At 40.9% G+C, this 18,078-nt stretch overlaps 1 protein-coding gene across 2 annotated transcripts in view; it reads left to right on the forward strand.

Moving 5' to 3' along the window:
* Positions 1–17,631: 17,631 nt before the first annotated feature.
* The window catches only part of HMGA2 (high mobility group AT-hook 2), a 119,471-nt gene continuing 119,024 nt past the window's right edge, over positions 17,632–18,078 (forward strand). For both annotated transcript variants that reach the window (XM_064731118.1, XM_064731128.1), the window contains exon 1: positions 17,632–17,731. The gene's annotated coding sequence lies outside the window, so the exon portion shown is untranslated. The remainder of the gene's footprint in view (positions 17,732–18,078) is intronic.

Below are 18,078 nucleotides of genomic sequence, written 5' to 3' on the forward strand. Positions count from 1 at the left end.
TATTTAAGCCACAATTGCAATTCATAAAATCATTGCAAAATAATAAAAAAATATGGTTGTAAGATAAATGCCATAGATACGGTCCCTAGAAACCACATCTCACTTTAATTCAGAGCAGATGCAATATTGCAGAAGCCTAGGGAATGTTGCAGTTTATATTCTCCCTCCCCGGCTCCTGCCATGGGAGCACAATACATTTTGACTAACATACATCCTGGAAAGTTTGCATGCAAATTTTTTTCTTAAATATAGACCAAAATGAATTTAAAATGTCCTTGCACTCAGAAATGGTGATTAATAGATGCTATTTTCCTATTTCCTTTGTTTCCAATGAAACATTGCCCATACTTTGGGTTGTGCCTTTAAGATTTCCAATTGAATAGGGCATCTCAAGGGAACTCAAGGGAGCACTTGCTTTGCCAAAAATTCACAAGCACAAATAGCAGTGAATTGGGAAATGTATGTCTTTTATCTGGTTCATCTTCTAGTTCAAAGATTTTGTTTGGGCTAGCCTTTCATGTTACTTCTTTATCATTACTTCTGGAAAAAAAAAACCCATGAAGTCATACAGTGCTCCCAGAACTCATATCTCTATTGAAACAGGCATTAGAAAAAAGAAATAGTAAGAACCTGGTATTTTTCAGTCCCACTTGTTTAACTGATGAGAGACTATAATATATCCTTAGCTTGAAAATACTCCTGTGTGCATTTTTGGAGACAGAAACCAGGTACTAAGGAACAGAGGGACAAATAGCTTAATAGTCCAGGTGCATAACTTGCGCTTTTAAGTCATTCTCTCACCCACGCCCATATAAACCATTTTATTCTTCTGAAAGCCAAGTCAAATGCACAACCCAATATAACCATTTTAACAGCATCAAAACTGCCTTTGTGTAGCTCTCCTCTCACTAGCTTTAAGGATTGCCTAAAGCAAATGCAGTTCTCTGGGGGAACTGTCAAGGTTTAGAAACCTTCAAAATAGTTGCCAACCAAACACATTCAATTCCTGCTCAGTCAGCTGATTTGAGATAGATTTTATAGTGTAACTATTTTGAATAAAGTGCCGACAACAAGATAGCATCTCCAAGCAGGATACTGCACATCATACAGAATCATGTTAAGGATTATGCTTACAGGCTAATCCTTGTTCTGTGTACTGAACTAGCAATTTGGAGTGTGGGCCACACTTACTTTATTTATTAAAAAATTCATTGCTCCTCCTTACAAGATTTTTATAAATCCTAGTAAATTATCTCTCCGGATGGTTCTGGGAGGCACATCACTGGCATTAATTTATTTTTATTTTCTGTGGAGAAAATGAGGCACAGCAGCTGTACCTCTCACCCAAGATCTTCTAGATAATCTGAAAAAGTAAAAGCAAATAAGTCCAGATCCCACTTACTTGAAGCCTCTCTGTTTTCCCCGTTAATATTCTGCCTTGCTCTTTAATATTTCAGATTAGTGTATAGTGTGTAGGAAAAGAGTTCATAATGAGATAGTCTTCCATGGAATTTTTCCAGGGTTCCACCTAGACATGGCATTTTTATTTATATTTTTACAGAAGGACTCTCCCTTCCCCAGACCTCACAAAAGTTTCTCTGATGAAGAGATGGGACAACTTGGGAGGTCTGTGTGAAGAGCTATATTTTGCTGGATACACTCCTGCTGTTAGCAAATTGCTCCAATGGGAGGACTAGCCAACTAACTCAGTCAACCTACTAAAATGGATTCCCTATTTTATAGAGATAGATCCTCTCAGTTAACTCATCTGTAGGACTGTAAAAAATGAGAGACAGAGCACCTACTACATAGGGGGAGTAAACAAAAGCTAATGGGAAAGGTTTTGTTTGCTACCAACAAAGATTGGTAATTACCTGTTTGCTGTTTGCTCTACCTCAGTTTTCATGCTTTCCCTATCTCTCCTCACTTATTCTGATTTTGATTCTCTAAACAGAAACCAGTTCAAAAAGTTCCACAGGGAGTGAAGAAAGAACTCCTTGCAGATTACTGCCAGTATTGTCAAAGAGAAAAAAAAGTACATGCAAACCCCACAAAGTATTCTCAGGAGACCCTCATCAGTGTTTGCATTGTACCTGAGTTCTGTGAAATATGAATCCGCTGCTCTTCACTGCTACCTGTACAAGTCAGAAACTGCCCAGGCAAATGGAAAACTTGGTCCTAAGTTACAGGCTTTGACTGGATGTTTCCTTCTGTCAGCTTTGGCAGACTATGAAAGTATACTGACTTTTGGAACAGCAAGTTCATCACGGGACAACCACACTACAGAATTGTATTATTTTTGCTGCTGTCTTTGAAGACAGGTCTCCAGAGCTCTCAAAGTTCATTAATATTCTCAGCTGGCTAATTTTGCTCCTGCTAGTTTTCTGGCAGCAGGAAAGTTAAGTCAGTGAGTTTCTCACAATGTTGGATAGCTTTTGAAAGCTGGTCACATTTTTAGAAAGAGCAATGTGTAACTATAGTTGTGTGGCTTTTTTTTCCTTTATTGTAGCTTGTCAAAGCGACTGATAGTTTGAGCAAATCTAAACTCTGAGCTATAAATGCAAGAAAGCAGGGCACAGATGGGTAATTCTTTGGAAGGTCTGTCAGATGGGAGATCCAGCTAAGGCAAATGACAAGATAGGAAATGTTTATTGTGTCTTTTTACAGGCTGTATGCAGTAGTGAATAATGCTGGGAAGACAAATATGATGCTTACTCTCTCAGTGTAACTGAAGGTTACTCAAATGTGCATGGATTTTGCAGTATGACTTAATGTGATAAACAGCTAGGTAAAGGAACTGATTGTTTTAAGTTTCAGACCATCAACTTAGCAAGCACAAAGAAAGCAACGATATGGTTACAACCATATATATTCAGTGTAAAACAGTAAACAAAGACTGAGAACTGTAGAAATACAAACCCTCAACTTGTGAAGCTGAACTTATTCTATTGGAAGTTATCAGTGGTTGATCTAAACAATTAATTACAAGGAACATTATATGCCAGTAAATTGACATGAAGCTTCCTTCTGTTTGGTTTGTAATCCTTCATCAGTCAGTGACCTTTTGGGGGATGGGATTGTACTCCACATCAATATGTATGTTACTTTCTGATAATTTTAAAGTTGCTTAGTTACTTTCTGATAATTTTAAAGCCACGGTACGGCAGTTCTTGTCAATGTTTCCAGCAACATCACTGACATCACTGAAAAATGGCAGCCTAGATGCTAGCATATTATTGTTAGCTCTGTAACGGTACAGCTATCCAGGGCTGGAGTGGGATAGAAGAAACTAGTCAATGTTTCATCTCAACAGCAAAACAAGAAAGAAGGAGAAAAAAACACTGGTATTTTCTGTGTTCTTTCTCTAAGGGTTGTGCAATGTGAAAATGTAAATAAGAATCTAAGGTCAAGCATGACTTCATTCCAGTGGTAAGGAAGTTCCACTTGCTGTTTTCAGTACAGGTGCTATGGTCTAGGTAAGGACTAGTTGACATTAACTTAGAGATATGAATGGTCTTGACAGACAAGAGGACCACTCAGTATTTCTCTTTCTGTGCTTGTTTTAAATTATTTACTTCATTTCTAGCCCTGTTAAAGGATAGCCCTGTGCGTCTGAAAAAGCAAGGTTTATGGCTTTCCCATGGCACAGAAAGAGGTGTCTTATTTTTTTTCAGTTAGATGCAGCTGAGCAGAGCTTTCCAGGGCCACACGTCTGTAAGGACCATTAGTTTGTATTTGTAGTGGCTTCATGTCCTTTTCAAAGCTAGGCTAACAGGGAACACTGGAATGAGTGAGGCTCCCCAGCACACCAAGTTCATGGCTCTGTGGCAGGCTGCAGGATACCTATGGTACTGAAAAGTGCCTAGATCTGAAAGCAGATCAAATGTCAACCTGATCCATATGTGCAAGCTTGAACTGGTGTGTGTATACCCACATGTACCAAATAACAATAAGCAAAATTAGACAAAGTCCAAGGATAGATAATTGAACAATAGACTTGTCATCCATCTTTCCATCTGCTGTGATATTCAGACATGTTAGTGAATTGTCTTTTCAGTTCATATGTCTGTCTCTAATTGTATTAGTATAACTCCAAATGGTCTAGAAAGAAATAGAGTGCAAGGAGCCTACAGTTGTCACCACAAACTCACTTTATGTCCCATCAGAATGCACACCTAGTTTCTCTTGGAAACAAAACTAAAATAACTATGTCCTCTGAGACCAGGCACAAATATCTTCATAAGGGACTTCTACAAGAATATTCTATTTGGTATTCCATGCAAATTTGTAGAAACACTTAACTCAGAGTTCGAATTTCTCAGACTTTTACTCTGTTTTGGTTTCACAGTGCTTGTCAGATAATAGTGATAGACATTACAATAAGAAGGACAGCACTGCTCTTCCATTGGGCATAAATCTGAGGCAAATCCATTGGTGTCAGAAGTTTTAGCCCAGATTTAGTTTAGTGTACACAAGAACAGAATCTGTATCATAAGTCTTATTTTTCTTTTGATATAATCCAGCGTATCCGGAAATAAGAAAGCCATATCAAGCCCCAAATCAAGTTTTTAAAGATATCAGCTTCCTTTTACAGTCTGGGTGGCCTCACCATGTCTGGGAAAACATGAACCCAATGGCCCTGGTAACGCATCACCTGCTTTTTTCCAGACTGCTGTAATCAATTTGTCTTTATCCACCACATTACCAAAAGACACTATTAAAATTCGTATCTGTGTGTTCTCCCCAGAGGGTAAACCATCAGAGATCCCCAGGGTTTTGGAGGTTTTGTGGAGATGCAGAAGGCTTTAATTATGCTTAAAATAAGATCAAGTTTCTTCCCTACAGTAATTTCAGATACTTCTACCAGATTCCTGTAGGGCTATTTTGCACTCTGAAAACTTGATCAATTATCAGCCTCACAAATTACATCTTTTGTTTACATTTTTCTAGAACATCAAAGAGTGTTGCTTTATAACAGTGTTCCCAGGCTTAAATAATGATGTTTCAGTTTTTTGCTTAAAGACTTATGATGATCTCTCCTGTAGACCCTGGAATGGTTTCGGCCTGAAGGATCTTACTTGCATTTAGGATTATTTTTAAGATACTTGGTATTCTCTAAGAGTTGAATCCTGAGGTTTTTCCTCAGGCAAAACTGTTAAAACAAATGGAGTTCTACCAAAGGAGTGGAAGAATAAGAATCAAGTTAAAACTTTAAATTTTGGCCCCAAGATGTTAATATCTTCTAAACTGTCAGGAGAGGAAGTATTTTTAATCTAAGGAATTTATTCCACTGTTCTAAACCCCTTGGCAATGCAAGTGAAGGAAGGAGACTCAGTTCTTCTTGTAGATGCCTCTCTCTGCAAAAGAGATAAGACAAACATGCAAAAGAACATACCTTTGGGCTACCATTCCTCTGATTGAATTTGAGGCATCTTCTTTAAAAATAATATCTCAGGAACATGACCAGCATTCCAGAAATAAATAAAAGTGTAAAACTCATTGGAAAGGGGAAATGTGTGTTAATACTAAACATGAAATGAGACGTGTAATGAAGGATTTGCTTTCAGAGCAGAGCTGCCAGTAACTCTGCACCTGTGTCTGTCTACCTGTTTACTATGTTGTACTTGTCCATCATATCTCAGAGTATTGTTCTGTGGAAATCCATGAGAACACATGATTGTTGTTTCCAAAAGGCAATTCTTAGTCTTCAAACACTGTAAAATTTCTTAGAGGAAATTAGCACATGAACGTGGTTTGGCTTGTCTTAATGTTCCATTTTAATAACTTCCTACATCTCCTTTTTATTACTTCTTGAAACATCATATTTCTTGTATCTATTAAGTGTTTCTTCAGTGTGTATTGTTCTATTGTTTTCAATGTGAAAAAAAAAGTACGTTCTATTACTGGAGTTCCTACCCATGAACACTGACCACTTGAATCCCATTCATATTGTTTCCCACACTCTCCTGCTCTGTTTACTACCGGGTTCTGTATCTCCCCACCTGCCCTCTAAAGTCTTAAGTGACAGCTAAATTGGGAGCATCCATACACACTGTTCTAAGAGTATCTAATTAAGCCTGAACATACACCCTGTGAGTGTTGGTTATCCTCTGGTCTTCCTCCTCCTTTTCGCTGGGAACAGTTCCACATTTGACTTTCTCTACCAGACAAACAGAGGAGTTTTGCAGCACATTTGGAAGGTGTTCTGAATGACCAGCCAGTCATCTGAAATGATTAGATAAAGGGCTATCAAATTTAACCTATTACACCTGCCAAACTTTCCTTCTTTTGGAATATTAATGTAGACCTCCCTTAGCTATTTGTAGGAGCCTAATTATTTTCTAGATTATGTTCTTTCAAGTATGGTTGAAATCAGTGGATTGTTTCCTTAGAAGTACAGGCTTAATATCATTGCTAGTGGAGTGCCATCTATTTTTCAGGATGTAGTGGAGTTTCTTTTAAAACCATACAATTCTGAGAAGGTTGTTTTTCCCACAGAACAAAATCAGTTATCAAATCATGACATCAGAATCAAATTCTCTTTCCCAAATATCCCTGTATTTTGCTGTCTTCCCCATCCTATCCCTGTATTGAGATTACAGAGTCCCTGCAAACTTAGTAGAGCCATGCAGCTTGCCCTAAATGTTAATGTAATGCAATACAAATAGCACTTACCTTCAAAACTAAGATGGTTTCAGTTGATTTCTCTGATGACTGCAGCAGTGGCAGAATGTTGCAAAAATAGTCTGGGGGTCACTTTAGGATCAAAACTCAGATGAATTTCAACTCCTTATTCCTTGTTTCATTAGTTTCCCTCTTGATTCTGCTTTTCAAATCTATACAGCCTGATACTGCAAAACAAAATTCAAAGTGTCAATATATGCAGCCTGCTGATGAGACTCTGAAAAGAACTGGAGTATTCTGCATTCTGTCCATCAAAGTACATAATCTCCTTCTTAATTTTAGGCATGTGAGCAACTCCACTGAAAAGAACAGAATTACCTACTCAGCTGGGTCCTGGCCAAAGCACTGAGCCTATGAAGTATTGAATTCTCAGTGAAAATAAGCTGTCTTGGTTGGAGTGAGAGAGACTTTTGGAAATAGGAGAGTATTGTATTTCATGCAGCTCTGTTATTCCATTATTTAGTTATGCCAATTAATGCATGAATGTTCCATCAATTTTTAATTATTTTTTTTACTTCACACAAAGTTAATGCATTTAGGAAAGTGTTCAATCTGTCAAACAGTATAATTCCAGATAATTATATTCTGTTTTAAAGGACATACACCCTTGCAATAAACCAACATTCAAACATCTGGCATCTAGATTTTTGGGATTTCTTTACAATTTACACTCCAAGAACCCTGCTCAATTCAATGGAAGCATCTGTGCTGATGTTACTGCACAAATATTATATGTTGTCAGAAATCAAAATACAGTTACTACTTCTCCAGTTCTAATATGGATGTAGCACCTATTCTAACCTTTAGTAAATATAAGATACTCTGTTATAAAATAATTCTATATGAAATTGTGACTTTTATGCTTCTATTTAAAACATTCATTACTAGACTGACAGAAGTTTAAACCTTTTGCTTTGAGGATGAAGAAAAAACTCTTTCTGTTTTTTAAATTCAGAGTTCATATTTTTGTAGAGATATTTATCTTTACAGACTATACATTTAAACACTAAAGATTGTGTATGTCGAATATATTTTACCAGTTCTTGTTTGGAGTGGCTTGCTTTTGGCTATTTTGTAAAATATAAAAATGTGGACCAAAATCAAATAAATATACCCTGGAAACACCTTCCCACATTAAAACATTTATCTTTTTCCATAAATATGGAATATTGTCTTTCAGTGGGTAGGATAAACAATATTCTGCCTCAATCTATGTAAAATTTCTGGTGTCCATTTTAAGCTATCAGGTAATATAGAATTTTATTCTACAGGTGAGCTGAGAATCAATAAGGCATTATTTGTTATACATATTCAGTCACACAGAAATATACCCAGGAACTGCCAGTGGACTTGTGTGTATTAAATTGCTATATAGAAAAGCTATTTTGGATAATATGAAGAGGATTATATTGTGTTAATATGTGGGAATTTTTTCCTTCCATCAGTAAGCAAAATAGTTAGGTAGAGGGATCCATGGTACTAAGTACCACTTCAAAAGTGCAAGAAAAAGTCCTTGAAAAATATTGTCAATAAATTCCAAGTTGTCTCATAAGTGGGATAAATGACACAATTTTCTGCATTATGGACAAGATAATTTTCTGTGAAAGATTTCTTCAAAGCCAGCCCTGGAGCTAGTCCAGGAGGGCAATCTGTTCAGGAAAACAAACCTGAAGAAGAGAGAATTATGAAACATATAACTGGTGCACCATCTCTTGCCCTTTCTGCCCATACACTGGAGTCAGTTCTGCATCAAAGGAAAAAAAAATCCTAAGGAAAGTAAATAGCTGCTTTTGCTTTGGGAAGTTCTGGAGATTTTAATGCCATTTGCTGTTGAAAGCAGAGGAAGGAATGATGCTCCAAGGACAGACTACAAAGTTTGGCCTGATAAATGTGAATGGATATACAGGGCTTGATTGTTCTTTCACACCAATGAAACTCCACAGACTGACATGAGGCACACTAATTACACAATATACTTCTGTAAATGATTTGTAACTCTGGAGTGAGTGAACTGCAATATAACCTAAGGCACAATGTGCATGTGCAGCCTGGCCCCTCAGGCCTGGTGTTAATAGTAACACAGCTTGTCATCATGTGTTTTTAAATTTTTAAATCTAAATAAAATATAACACTGCATGTAATAAGTACTTTAAATGGCAGATGTGTAATAAACATCTCTATTTATGACAGACTTAAGCAACAAAACATAATGAGGTGTGGTTCTGGTACAAATTTTGCTTCAGGTTCACTTTGTACTTTTAACCACCTTCATTAATTACACAGCTAAGATCATGCCCTGGAGAGCTTTAATTTTCTTGTGATTATATAATGGTCTCTTACTGATATCATTATTCAAAAAAATAAATAAGAGATTAGGAATGTTTTCAGACAGAGCTTTTAAGTATAAAGATTTGTTAAACATATTTTTACCAAATCTGAGCGACAACTGAAAATAGCTAAAGATGTTTCTTTGCCCTAGGTAACCATGCAACTTTTCCTCTGTGTTTGCACTACCCTTTCTCATATGTATGATTTTTGAATGACTGCCATTACCCTTTTTTCTGTATACCAGAAATGTCTTCATCTTCATAATGGCCCTGGAAGATAGGGAATACTCACATCTGTGTTTTCCTGATAGGGCAGAGATTTTCATTCTTGCTTGGCTAAGTGGGAGGTAGGTATCCAAACACTTCCAAGTTGTTGTGTGTATGTGGTTTGCTCTAGGTCAGGCAAGAATGAACAGGAATTGTCTCCATTTCCTGAGTTCCCAACTGATGCTATAAGCCCTGGACCTTCCTTTGCACTCCATATATGCACATAGGGGAAGTGGACAAAAAGCAACGCAATTATCAAGCACAACAGGTTTGAAACATGATGACCGTACACTGTAGGAAACAGGTTCTCATCTTCTGGAGCGCCAGCTTTTGTGGCAGGTGGGACAATTTATCAGGCCCACAGCCTGTTCCCATAGCCTCCTTCCCTGGATACAGCTCTGGAGCATGTAAGGAACGGGCTGTGTGTCAGATGAATTGTTCTGGCAGCAGCCACAGCTCCCACCCGGCCCCAGCCTTTGCTGATGGCTGCTTGGCTGCTCTCCCATCGCACGAGGGTTGCACGTCTGGGATGTGACAGCAAAATGACCCCTGGGCTGGGAGCAGCTGCCATTGCTGGAAGCGCTGGGGTGCAGCCGGCCCTGTCGTGGCTCCTGAGCCGTGCAGGGAGCGAAGGCAGCGAGGCGCAGGCCGAAGGGCTCTCTCTGCTGCTGGGGCTGCAGCTCGCTCCCCGCAGCCCCGTTCCCTGGGGCAGCTCAGAACTGTGACCTGACTGCGCCGGTGTGCAGGGAAGCCGGAGCAGCTGGAGCCTGGGCATGGAGCTCCTGTGCATGGAGCTCCTGTGCATGGAGCTCCTGCGCGGTCCTGCTCCCGCTGCAGCCCGTGATGCAGCACACCTGGCTGGAACCACAGGCACCTGTGTGTTCTGCAAGGTTTTGGTTAGAAAGACTACATGTAGTGACCAGTAGACGCTGCACCTCTAGATGGGGACGGGTGTCACACAGCTGGCAACCCCAAATCTTCAGCTGCTTCTCTGTTGCCACTTCACTGGCCAGTCTGTGTCTTTCTGTTCCATACTGGTTTCCCTCCTCCAGGCTTCATTTTGTTGACAAATTTGTTTTGTTCTAGCCATATTATAGTGGTTTTAAGGCTTCAGCGGGCAACATAAGATCTTAAGGGTCTTAGTTTTAACACACATTTACAAAATATCCATTAATTTAAGTGAGAATACTGAATTTACCACCTTTTGGAATACATACTAAGAATTTACTGTAGTGTAAATAATTTACTCCATACTTTGTGAAAGTAAGCATAGTGGAAAATTATATTTAGCCTCTAATTTCTAAACTAAAACAGCAATATTCTTCTCTGGTGTAATATATTTTCCAGTCATGTGATGAAGAGAAGCATTTTTTTCAGCTGAGCTCACTTAAAGTTCAAAAGATAAATATATCACAATGACAAATTGCAAAATGCTATTCATACATTTAGGTAAAAATGGTTCCCTCATTTGTTTGTATTTCACATAAACTGTATTACTGTTATTTCCAAAGAAAATAGAGTACAAAATAATTCTGATTAAGAATACAAGTATTGTTAATGGACCAAAGCAGAAATTTATCTTAGCTTGGGGGGGGGACGGGGTGGGGGGACGACATAGAAACTAAGTACACTGTCTTTGGGTGAGATTAATTCCAGCAGAAAATGATATCCTAATCTCCAGCCCAGGGCCCTACAAGGGTGGGACAAGAGTGGAGTTTTCTGCATCTGTTATGTTCTGTTCAGGAAGGTTGAGAATCTCTCCACATGGGAAAGAGGTCTGAATTTACAGCACTGACAGGCTGTTTTAAGACTTGTCCACAATGAGAAGTTGAAAGAAATCTGAGAGCAAATTTGCCCCACTCTTGATACTCCATAGGGGGTCTGGGAGGATGCCCAGCCTGCTGTGAGCGTGAACTGGTTTATCTGATGGGCTGTGAGGTAGGGCATACTTGCTGGGCACAAAATCAGTCCGTGCCTCTCTGTTTGCTACTTAAATGCATCCTCTACATGTGGAGTAACAGGCAAGAGTCAAACACCCACTGCAGCAGGGCTACTGATTTCAATTTTGTCCTGGAAGAGGCATTTCTCAGTTGCCTCCTCTTAAGTTCTAGCCACACATTAGGACACTGTGACTTTTTGGAGTGTTTTGATTAAAGCTTATGGTTTGGCAAATGATGCTTTTCCTGCTTTTTCCTTAGATCACTTATTTATCCATATAACCTGCTGAAGACCCTACAGAGAACGTGCAGGTCTTCAGCAGGCAATGAGCTTTTGGTATAATGGGGTAGGACTTTCTCCATGCAGCTTACCATTGACTGACACAGTATGACTCAGGTCAAAGGATCTACATTTAGAATACAAGTAAAAATGAGTAAATGTGACAACAATAAACCTGATCTGTAAAATTATATAGCAACAAAAGTGGAATGAATGATATATTGGTAGAGTATCTATAGTAGAGGAACATGGGATCAGAAATACTACTTATCACACATAGAAGGTAATGAACTGAAGGTCTATAATGTCAGTGCTCAATTATTTTTATCACTTTTATGTTATCAGTTCAGAAATCCCTTACGGAATTGGTATACCCCGATTTCTCTTTCCAAGCAATTCTAAACACCCTGTCTTGCTTCCAACACATATGCATGTTCTCTCTTTCTCACACACACACAAAGGATTCTATAACAACAGGACCATTATAGAGAATGATCTAAAACATGTGGACTGCAGCCAATATTTAGATATGGTATAGTAAATTCTGGAAGGTATAAAAAGGAAATAACTGAACTTATTGCAGAGAAAAATGAGCTAGTCTTAAGTAGTTTTAATCACTAAGTTTCATATAAAGCCATATGCAATATTGAAGGGAAAAGGAATAGGGGTAAGGGAGAAGAGAAATCCAATTCCACTGGGATTTGGGATGGGAGTTGTTTAGCATTTTTGTAAGAACCCTTCAGGAGATTAACGAAAACCATTTGAGCAAACATATAAACATGTTTACCAAGCTGTAAGACAACTGTGATCTTACAACCTTACCATGCATCCCCACAGCTCAACTTGAGCTGAAGTGTAGTCAGTATGGAGCTGCTCCTTCCTTTCACAGACAGCTGTCACACCTGCTTTGCAGGCAGTTCAGTTACTGTGCCCACTCCCTTTGTCCAAAGGGATCTCTGGGAGCGAGAAACAGCCATCACAGCAGTTATCAGGAATGAAGGAAGAGTGAGCCACTTCCTTTCCCCTTTCTCAAAATACTCAGCTGTATCCAAGTTTCTGCCAAATCAGTTTTGTTCAGCATCCCAACACTATGAGCTAAGCTCTGGTGCTCACCACTACAGCTGGGAGGCTATGGATTGCATCTCCTCTGGGGCTGCCCCTTTGCCATTTCCCTGGGTGGGTATGTCGAGCCTCTGCAGATATTCACAGGCACATGCGGTTGCCCAGAATTCTGCAAATAGCTGTGTTCTGTATTTGCATAAGATGTCATGCATGAATTGAAACCTGCTTGTCATTAATCAGAGTTAGAGTTTTTCACTGAGATTTTTGCTGAGCCTAGGTTTCAACGTTTTCACACTTGCAAACTGCACTTAGGTAAACCTGACTGCCAGCATCTGTCTGATAAATATTGGTTCAAAAGTGTAACAAATGCCAAACAACACTTCCATGTTTTAGATAATGTTGGACATGTATGTAGAAGAAGGACAGAGAGGGGCTTTTTAGAAGTATTAGTCTTACTCAGCAGAGGGCGAAACACCCGTTTCACCAGCCTGTTTCATAACTGCTTCCTAAAGTACATGGAAATAAGTGGGATTGATTCTGCCAACTCTGCTTATTCAAAATAGAACTTTACTCCCTCAGAAATCAGTTTGAGTCTTCATGGTGCTGCTCTGCACAAAAAAGGCTTTACTTGTTAAGCGGGAAAAAAGCAAAATTCCTAGTGAACTGTAATTCCAGCCATAAATTAAAGAACTGGATCTGCATAAAGAAATTAAATCCAAAAACAAATGACAAAGTTTCCACACATGAAAGCCCAAATTTGAATTACTGAGTGTATGAATCAATGAAGAGACACTAACAGAAAACTGACTCTTCCAACACACATCTTCAAGTCCAGAGCTAGTAAGAGCTAATGAGCAGAGGCATTTCTATGGGGGTGATAGGAACACTAGTTTTCTGAGATGAAGTACTGAGTACTTAATACACAAATGCAAAAAGTACCTTCTGGTCTGAAAGAAATCCCATTATGAATGGCAACTGCATGGGTGCGTAGCTGTTGAGGTGCAGTGGAAGTGTGTTTTGGCCCATTAGGTGGCTGTGTTGCATTTTGAAGCAGTTTCTATGTTGGAGAATTGTTACCAAATAATCCCACGTGGACTGATTCCACTGCAGCTGCACCAGAGTTAGCAACAATGGGAACCTTAGTATAGACAGCTTTCAGTTCCAGCAGCCGTTTTCAGCACTGTATCAGTTAACCCTGCTCTGAGGAGGGTTAATTGACACAGTACTGCAAATGGCTGACTAGATGAAAACTCATATATTATGCCTCCCAACATCTCTAACAATTGTGCAGCTGCATTCATATTGGCAATGGTGGGAATTTGGAGGAGGGAAGAAATTCCCCAGTGCAGACAAAGCCTGAGAGCCTTAATATTCTTTTCTGGGTCTTTTTTGTCAGTCACAGTCATGCTTCCTAAAACATTCTAAGAGCCATCTCCAGGTTGCTGATTATGAAGCAGCAGCCACTGTTGGTCCCACCAGCTGGATGAAAAGAGTGGAAGAATGGTGATACAGCCTGGCCCATCTCATAGGTGCACTCAAGGTTCATGTGCCTGCTCTTCTCCTCTCTCTTCCATCCGGAGAGGCAGCACATTCTAAAAGAACCAGGGAAAATCACAAATTAACTTTTCCCACAAATGCAGACAGCGTTTGCAAGATGTACTTCTCCTGCACTGCCTGGTTCTCCAGCAGCAGAGTATCAGCATTCCCAGGTCCCTGAGTACCCACTGTAGCCTTTAACTACATAAGTGTCTTTGGCCTCTCTGGTTGGTCACAGAAGTGGAATACCTACACTAAATACAACCCTTCAGACATGGCAGCCTGTAGCCCTGGTAGGCCAAGGCTGTTCCTCTAAGGAGTTTTCTGAGGCAGTGCAGAGCTGTAAGCTTCTTGAAATACGGAGGTAACACTCAAAAAAATTCTGAATTTTACCGTCTGCTCTCCCATTCCTGGCAAGAGATCTCTTTCAAAGTTAAAAAATTGCTGCTTCCCCTGAGCTAAGGCCTTAAACTTACTAACACTGCCCCTTTTGAGTAGTCTGAACTCCAAGAGAACTAAGGTGGAGAAAACAGGACCTGCTAGAGTAGAACATAGGGGTGTCCTGACACTGCCCTCCTATATGTGTACACAGTTAGCAGGCATTATAAAGTTGGGGCACACACTTGCTATCACACATTTGGCATCACAGACCTTCAGTAGCAACTTGTAAAAAATAAAGAAGTTCTCTCCTTGTGTAAAAGCACTACCAGACTGGTGGAGTTAGTTGTACTTATGTATGGACTATGTTAGGTTGCTATCTATAGGTGACATCTCCCTGTGACCATACAGCATGGTTTCTTCTGCATCCCTCAGCTTTTGAGAAAGGAAACAGATGAAGAAGTAAGCAAGGGAAGCTATTTATTGCTGCTATTTATAATCTCCAAGGCCTATTTAACCTCTAATTTTCTGTCTTTCTAAAAGATACTTTCTTGCAACCTTGGTTCTGATGCAAAATTTTACTGCAGCTATTAGAATGCACAATTTAAAAAACTCCTCTGGGAAGAGAGGCCAGTGAAACCTCTACAAGCCATCACGTTGATTACAGAATAACAAATGGCCTCTTTATAAGTGTTCTGGGTTAGGTAGCAAAATCTGCACATTATTTTTCATTGTCTTCTTCTTAATTTCCTAGGAAGTTCCTCTGATTTCTTTGGATATACCCTGAGTTTAAGACTCATGGAGACTAGAAATCAGGCCAGATTTTATGTCTATAAATTTCCTATACTATTATGAATGGTTCCAGAAAACAAAAAAATAAAACCACTGATAATTAATACTTCTGTTAATAGACCAAAGCTTAAATCCCAGACCAAAGTTGGTGGAAAGTAGGTCATGTCTACTCCAGTGACTTTGCAGTAGTCCCTTTTAATTATAAAGTTGTATTCACTGGTGTTTGCGCTGCATATTGTGCAAATACAGCTATACTGTCAGATAATGGATTGGAACAGTGGAAAGAACCGCTACCACATCTGTTTTGGGAAGGAACATGGAAAAAATTGAAGAGCTGTTTCTGGCTCCTCAGCTTCCATCATTAACTTGAGGAAGTCAGGCTTTCTGGGTTCTGGATGTCGTGTTGCTTATCTGGGTTAAGGTACTCTGTATGTAAATAACATAAGAACAAGTTTTTTGATGAGTTTAGTCACCTCTGTATCCACAGAGGTGCCATAAGGCAATGTCAGTATCAAGGAACTGATTTATTGTCTAAGCACTTTTGGTTAAGGAGGGAATCAGGATAGTTTCAAATAAATGAAAGACCCATAGTTGTTTACAGATAGTTTAGATACTGCATACTGATTCTTATGATGGTGAATCTGTAGTCAGACTGTAGAAAGACCCAAACTCCGTTGTGCTGGGCACAGTGCAAGCATCAAGGATTTTCTTGTCCAGAACAGCTTTAAAACAGTGAGCTTAGGAATACTGATCTCATGTGAAAATTATTTGCTTATGGCTGTATGTAAAAACTCTTTGAACTATAGCATTTTTACTAGAACTGCTCAAGGGAAGACTAGTGGTACAATTAATAGTCCATATAGGATGATTCTGTAGAGACGGATGTTTTGGAGCAACAGGCTTTTACCAGTTGCATGTAACACTTTCTTCCAGATAAATGGACACATGAATATGCTTTAAAGAGATTAATGGATGTTATAAAAGTTATGTGTTGCTGCACTTTAACTAAAGACTCCACAACCTCCACTTGGAATCCTGATCACATACAGCAGCTTACTCTTTTGATGTACAGAATAGATGTAGGACTCTATGGATTTCTTCATGGTGTGATGGGAACCGAATATTTTACAAAATGCAGCGGGACTACAAGGCTTTTCTGATAGCTGTTAGATTGAACAGGTGGAGTGTGTCTATCTTCCATAGCTGGTTGCTTTTGGGGATGGGAGTGAAGCAGGCTTTGGGATTCTTGTGATTGGATTAAGAACACTTTGGCAATATTTTCAGCTTTAAGAAGTGTTCTAGGATTACTCTTTCTTTAGCCCATCTGTCTGCAGTGTACTTTTTCTATTCCATAGAAAATAACTCAGCTGTCTCCTCAGCACAGTCCTTGCTGGTCAATAACTGCATGTGTTTGATTGTAATAAGTTTCTGCCTGTTCCCTTATTATTTATCAGTAGACATCAGAATTTATAAGGTGTCAAGAAAACTGGCTGTATTTCGATAGTTTGCTTAAGGAGTGTTGCAGCAGTATCTCTGCCCTCTTCAGTACTATATACGATAATGCAACTTTTCTTTCTGAGCGCTCTCCTGTGCTTGTCCAGCCAGCCCCGAGTAGGGGAGAAAGGATGTCACCAGACAGTTACTACAGGGGTGGCTGTCAGCCAAAGGGCAAGACCTTGTGGGAGGAGTGGGGCTGGAGGAAATGCCCAAGCTGCACATGATGCCCAGGTTTGAACATTTTTGGGTGGGGGACGCACAGACAGGGGGGTCCTCCCTGGCCAACTCCTTGCGGCCACAGTGGAGGAACCCCTAACCATGGCTGGCACGGGAGGGACCGAACGCCTGCGGAGGGAGCGGGCTGTGCTGGACATCCTGCCTACGGGCTCCGCGAAGAGGCGCAGCCCGCGGCCCCGCCATGCTCGTAGGAAGAACAATGTCGGGGCCGGGCTCTCCGCAAGGTCATTCCCCGTGCCGTCACCCTCCCGGCAGGACAGCTCCGACCCGCCGTCGGGTTGGTTACACCGCCCACATCTTACCGCGGCGGCGGCCGTCCCGCGAGGCGCGCAGCCCGCGCCGCGATGGCAGCGGCCGCACCGCCGGCGAAGGAGCGGCGCTCCCGGCAGCCGGAGCGCGGCGGGCGCGTCCCGGGGCGGCCCCGGCCCGGCCGCCTTTGTTCGGCGGGGCGCGCACGTGCAGCGGCCGGCAGCCCCGCGCGGTGGCGGCGGGCTGGTGCGGGCCGGCGGGCCCGGCCTGGCCCTTTAAAGCCGCGGCGGCGGCGCGGCCGGGCCGGTGCGGGACACGTGAGGCGGCGGCGCGCTCTGCCGCCGCTGCCCCGGCTGCCGTGCTGCTCGTGTTTTATCTGGCCGACCGCCAGCCCCCCATCGCCGCGTTTTCGCTCTGCCTCCTCCTCTCTCTTTTTTTTTTTTTTTTTTTTCCCTACAGCCCCCTCCTGGTTTTTCCACCCACGGGTAAAGGTGGCTTTTCTTTTCTTTTCTTTTCCTTCGTTTTTGTTGTTGGTTTTGGGGTTTTTTTTCCCTCCCTTAACCCTCATCCTAGTTTAGTCCGTGGGCAGGACTCGCATAATAATATTTCCAGTCCCAGGAGCTCGCATCACAGACACGAACCCAGGACCGCCCCCCCCTTTTTTTTCCCTCCCAATCTCCCAAATCGTTTTATTATTATTATTTTTAAATGATCGCTCCTTTTGCGCGCTGCTCCCGCTGCTGCCGAAATCCCCGTCTTCCCAGGGTGCATGCTTCTGGCAAGATTGTGCAGTGTTCTCAGTCCATTTTCAGTGTGTCTTATCTTAATTTGT

Source organism: Zonotrichia leucophrys, chromosome 1A, assembly GCF_028769735.1.
Source record: "Zonotrichia leucophrys gambelii isolate GWCS_2022_RI chromosome 1A, RI_Zleu_2.0, whole genome shotgun sequence".
Lineage (NCBI taxonomy): Eukaryota > Metazoa > Chordata > Aves > Passeriformes > Passerellidae > Zonotrichia > Zonotrichia leucophrys.